This window comes from Malus sylvestris, chromosome 5 (genome assembly GCF_916048215.2).
Source record: "Malus sylvestris chromosome 5, drMalSylv7.2, whole genome shotgun sequence".
In the NCBI taxonomy this organism is placed as follows: Eukaryota; Viridiplantae; Streptophyta; class Magnoliopsida; order Rosales; family Rosaceae; genus Malus; species Malus sylvestris.
In genome coordinates, this window is record NC_062264.1 from 34,159,657 (window position 1) to 34,165,325 (window position 5,669).

General features: G+C 36.9%; 1 long non-coding RNA gene and 2 other non-coding genes across 3 annotated transcripts; all 3 read right to left on the reverse strand.

Moving 5' to 3' along the window:
- Positions 1-4,316: 4,316 nt before the first annotated feature.
- Positions 4,317-4,958, reverse strand: LOC126623736 (uncharacterized). Its single transcript, XR_007623862.1, has 2 exons — positions 4,776-4,958; positions 4,317-4,473 (listed from the first exon to the last, which is right to left on the reverse strand). It is a non-coding gene; the product is annotated as an uncharacterized LOC126623736 (long non-coding RNA).
- Positions 4,592-4,690, reverse strand: LOC126624877 (small nucleolar RNA Z195/SNORD33/SNORD32 family). Its single transcript, XR_007624252.1, has one exon. It is a non-coding gene; the product is annotated as a small nucleolar RNA Z195/SNORD33/SNORD32 family (small nucleolar RNA).
- LOC126624889 (small nucleolar RNA U31b) lies at positions 4,753-4,837 on the reverse strand. Its single transcript, XR_007624263.1, has one exon. It is a non-coding gene; the product is annotated as a small nucleolar RNA U31b (small nucleolar RNA).
- Positions 4,959-5,669: the final 711 nt, after the last annotated feature.

The window sequence follows — 5,669 nt, forward strand, 5'->3', positions numbered from 1 at the left end:
TAATTGCTCTCTAGTGTGAGATGGTAAACTAATTCCCCGATACCCATATGGGTATGCTATCCAGTACGAGAGGATAAACTAATTGTTCTGTAGTGCAAGACGGTAAACCAATTCCCCAACACCCATATGGGTCTGCTTTCCAGTGCGAGAAGGTAAACCAATTCCCTGACACCCATATGGGTTTGCTTTCCAATGCGAGAGGTTAAACTAATTGCTCTTTAGTGTGAGAAGGTAAATTAATTGCTCTCTAGTGCAAGAGGGTAAACTAATTCCTTTATACTCATCTGGGTAAGTACTCCAGCGCAAGATGATAAACCAATTTCCCGACATCCATTTGGGTAAGCTCTCCAGTGCGAGAAGGCCACACAGCTCAAAAGATCGAATACTTGAATACTAGCTAAGCATCAAATGGTCAATGAGTAGTAGCTACTTAGCACTCAATAGTTTGATCATCTGACACTTCATCTTCAGCAGCTCCAATCTTGGCAGCTCCATCCTTGGTTGCTCCATATACAACAACTAAGAAATCAAGCTCAAGCAGTTTCATCATTTTTGGCAAGTAGCCCAGACATGGCAGCCCAAACCGTTACCTATGCCGACCCAGCCCTTGGTTTCAGTTAAGCTGAGCAATACAAGCAGTGGCCATTGCCATACCACCTCCTTGGCTTATGCTAAGCTGACTCCTGGCCCCTGCCAGCCAACTGCCGCACCACCTCCATGGCTGCCCCATGGCAGCACCACCTAAGAAAGAGGCAAGAAAAATTCAGTTTTTCTTACATCGGCACGGCGCAGAGAAGACAAAGAAATCAATGGAAGACGGTTTTTTGCACGGGCAAGCAAAAAAGAGTGCTAAGGGAGGGGGAACAAATATCCTCTAGTTTTCTCTCTTTCTTGTACGGATAAATAATTACCCTCCAAAGTTGATTTAACCCCCTACTTAAGGTAGGCTTAAATAGGTTTTAGAAATGATTTATTTCCCTTTCTTAGAAGAATCTAATTCCAAGTCCAGGTGGGAATTTGCATCAAAGTTGGAGATTTGTACACCTGTTGCCCTTTCCTGCAAGCAGCCTAGCAGGTTTGGGGGCATTTGTGGAGCCAAAAATAATCAAGAAAATTATGGAGGCAACATGTGGACTTTTGGGTAAAAAGGAAAAAATTACCCTCGAGGCACACCGAGATTCTCACACACAAACAGCAGACAATATCTTCCCAATTAAGGTCAAAGGTGATCAAAATAGGTATTTATTCAAAACCTATTTCATCAATCCTCATCAAATCCTCCCCACAAGGTGACCCTCAATTATTCTTTCAAATTAGGATTGATTACAAAAATTTGTTGATTAATTTTCTAATTACTTGATTAAATTTCTAATTAATTTCCTAATTGATTGGAAGATATTATTTTGACATAATATCTTGCAATTAAAGCTGAAAACCACCATAAGTGGCCGGTCCCCATTTTCCCCAGATATGATCGGCCACACCTCTATAAATAGCCCTCATATCTCCAAAAAACCTAAGTTCTTTCTACTCCTAAAATTCCCTAAACACTTTCTCACTTAAATTTTAACTTTGGCATATGAGGTTCTTCAGCCAAAGCCCCCCCTCCCCATTCATCATGGGTGCGTGAGGCTCTTAGCCTTGACCTTAGATGTTAATTGTTTGCATGTGCATTTTCGTCCAAAAAGGAGAAGGCGGAAATTTGTATCCACAACGAGTACTTGTCTAAAGTGGAGAGAACCTCATTATGGGAAATTAGTTTACGGCACTTAATACTGCTATCAAAACCCTTCCATACTCGTCAATTTTTCACTTGACAAAACTAAGCACTCCTTTTGCGCAATTGTCGCAACTTAACATCTCTGCCTTCTGTATCAAACGCAAAAGAAAGTTCTCGTTATGGACCTTTCGGATACCCCCATAGCTGAATTGCCTGATGGGATAAGGGAATTGGCCAACCTCAATTCTCCTAAACCCGTCTCGTTTGGACAACTTCATGCCGTACTAGTGCGCGCGTTAATCCATCTGGAGCAACTGTTAATGATAACTAATGACTCAGGTTCTTTGTGGGGATCAATAGCAACTAGCAAGCATAAAAGAGCTTGGAGCACTTCGGCATTTAACCATTCTCCATATCAACTTCCTAAATGCAGAAGCCTTGGACAGATATGTTAGTTCAAAGCATCATCGTCTTACCAAATTCAAATTCTGTGTCGGCGATTCTTGCAAAGAAAGTTACCTGAAAACAGCATAGTGTTTGTCCCAGAAGACACCTCTGGAAAGATGGAGGGGTTTATAGAGCCAGAAGAATGCGATGATGATGCGCATGTTGCACTCCGATTGAAGCACGTAAAGATTACCCATATCTCTGACTCTTAGAATTTGGTCTGCTTATTCAAGATTAGGATGCTCTACAACTTCCCAAACTTTACAGAGATCTCCATCAAACAATGCAAGAGGATGGAAGTGGTAATAGAGTTAAAAAGAGCCCAATGTTTGTACCACTATTCATTTGCAAGTGCATTTAAAATGACTCAAAACACTTTTACACTTGAAATGTATATGTACTGGTGACATGAAGTGTAATCCTCGACTAGTCATTTGGAACTGCCCTGTTGTTTCTACATGTTCAAATTTTACAACTTCACATGCTATACAAGCCACAGTTTCAAGACAATGTGGATTAATCGAACGGGTTCATGGCGATTTTATATATCATCGACTATTAGCGTCCTATTCGTGAGAATGCCGTGTCTATGCCGGAGGTGGAGAGAGAGCGGAGTACAGAATCTACAAATGGTATGTGTGTGTATGTGTATTTTCTGCATTGATACTGTGTTTCTGGGCAAATGATGCGGTTTTTGGGTTTAGGGATTAATGTTTATCTCCCTTCTGAAACAATGCAGTCTAAAACACAGCTACCGGATTACAAGTCGAGTAACAACCATTCCTGTATTTATGTGTTAAGGATTCTAGGGACGATAATTCTCTCGTCCTTATAGGTTGTTTCTGACGCTGCAGCTCGTTTTATATGTCCATGCAAGGGTGAGGAGAAACGATCTTATTTTCTTCCACCTCCATAATGCATAAATTGCATGTTCTTAGCAGATTCTGGTATGAATTTTACGCATTTGGTTCGAGATTGTGTCATAGATTCTGCAAGTTAATCATGGGATCCAATGAAAAAATGTTATTCGCACTCACTTTCTATGCCACATTATATGACATAACACGACATATTATATCTTGGTCTTTGATCTAAGGAAATTTAGAAGACTGAACTGAATTTGTGGTAAATAGGTCAAGGGAGCGTCTTTTGACATGTACGTATTTGACTACATTCCGACATAGGTTCTAGGTTAAACATCTCAATTGCCACAAATATGTACCTATTCTAGCCAACTTGGCTATTCGCAAGGAATGAGCTAGTATAGGCCTAGGGGCAGATGCCCCCACTCATTTTTTAAAAAAATGGTTGCATTTCAATTTTCAATAATTAGCTCTAAACTAGTCTTCCATTTTGGATCCCAAATGCCCTACCTGATGACAATTTAATTGTGCCTCCCCGTTTTTCTAACCCTAGATCGTTAATACACACAAAACTCATTCCACCATACAAAGCAATTAAAGTCCTCAACTTCTCCAGATTTTTCCTCCCCTTTCATTCAACCAAAACTCAATTGAATTTGGAGTGATATAAACAGTTGGAGTTCAAGTAATCAATTATCAAAATTCAACACAAGAATTTTACTCCACTATTTTATACAACTTTACTTCATTAATTTGTTTTTGGCATTCAATTTAGAATTTAGCTTTCAATTAAGAGATATGATAAAATGATTATTTTTATATAAAGAGATATTTAACGGTATTGGTAATGATATTGTTATGCAACGCTTTCAAAACATGAAAACGATTCGAGAAATATTGTAATATGTTGTATGAAAAACTTTATGGATTAATATAGAGATGTGATATCCATACACCCCATTTTACTTCTCACACACCTTTTTAATTTTCAACCATTGGATCAGATGAATTAAAGAAGATCAATGGACAAAAATTATCAAGGGGTGTGAGAAATAAAATGGGATGTGTGGATAGCACACCCCTTAATATATTAGTGTTTTGTTCAATAAATTCTTGAGATTTTTAATTGTGACTTTATTATTTGAGAATGCTTCCGCTCATCTCTGATTTCGTCCAAGGCTTTTCAGTATTTTTGGTTTTAACAATTAAAATGTCCCGGCCATATATCTTATCAATAAATTAAATTTTTGCAAAACAGATTCTTGAATCCAAGACATTGCAAGGCATACAAAACTATAAAATTAATTAAAAGCAAATAATTGTAAGCAGGGATTAAGTAACAGAATGCTTATATTTTTAAGCAAGCAAGCTGTGTCGCAAGACCTGTTTTTGGAAATCGATTTTGCCCAAGTTCTTACGAAATGCCCAGCCACATTTTTTAGTCTGCACATCAGATACCAATGGGCAAAATTACATAACAATTATTTAAACAAAAACATGAGTTAATATAAAAAAAAAAAAAAAAAAATTTATGGTGGAATTTGAAGGTGGAGGATTTAGGGAGAGATCAGATGGTAGTGCATGTAATTTTGATTGATAATTAGTCATCAGAATATGATTATTCAGGATGATTCAATGGATAATCATCATCACACCTCCCCCAATTTGCCTCTTCCAGACTTATTGCACCAAAAAATATTAAAAAGAAACGAAATGGAGGAGGAATCAGAAAGAGAGTCAATCACCAGGAAGCATCAAATATGTTGATGCGGGTAAGACTGGGGCGACAAAGCTTCTCATCACTTTCCTCACTATTTCTTAATCAACCCTAATTTATCTGATATGCTATTGTAATTGTTCTATCATTCAACCTAATCGAAAACAAAGAAAAACTCACAAAAAATACAGAGGAGAAGATGGAGAAGCGTAGCAAGAGGCCGTGCTTTTATAGGCTCTCAGATTAGGGTTTTGCATTTTTGTCAATTTAATTGTTCTTTTTTCCAGCGCGGGCTTCTTATATTTAAGGCCCAACCGAATTTCACGTGCAGGCTTGTATCTTGGGAGAGAACCTATTTTCAAAGCAATTTTTTAGACTACGAAAAAAAACCTTTACACATTTATTTAAAGAGAATTTTAACGAAAAGCACCCGGTACTGTTCATTTTAACGAAAAATCATATTTTTACACTAAAAATTCAATCCTGGTACTATTTACTTTACCCTTTATTTTGTCCTTATCATTAAAACTCAAAGTTTTCAAGCCATTTTCATTAGTTTTCCTTTATCATGACTTGAAAACTTTGAGTTTTAATGATAATGACAAAATAAAGGGTAAAGTGAATAGTATCAGGATTGACTTTTTAGTGTAAAAATGTGGTTTTTCGTTAAAGTGAACAGTACTGAGAGCTTTTCGTTAAAGTTTCTTTATTTAAATTATAACACGTATTTCTTTTTAAAAAAAAAGTAAATAAATTATAACACGTGTATTTATGTGAGAAAAATTAACTATGTCTCTCATCTATATATTATTATATGCGAAAGCTTACACTTTTTAGAAGGATTTCATAGTACATTTTAAGTTTTAACAAATCATTCATCGATGGTGCTCAATTGCTGAAGAAAGGTTTAGTTTAGGGTATC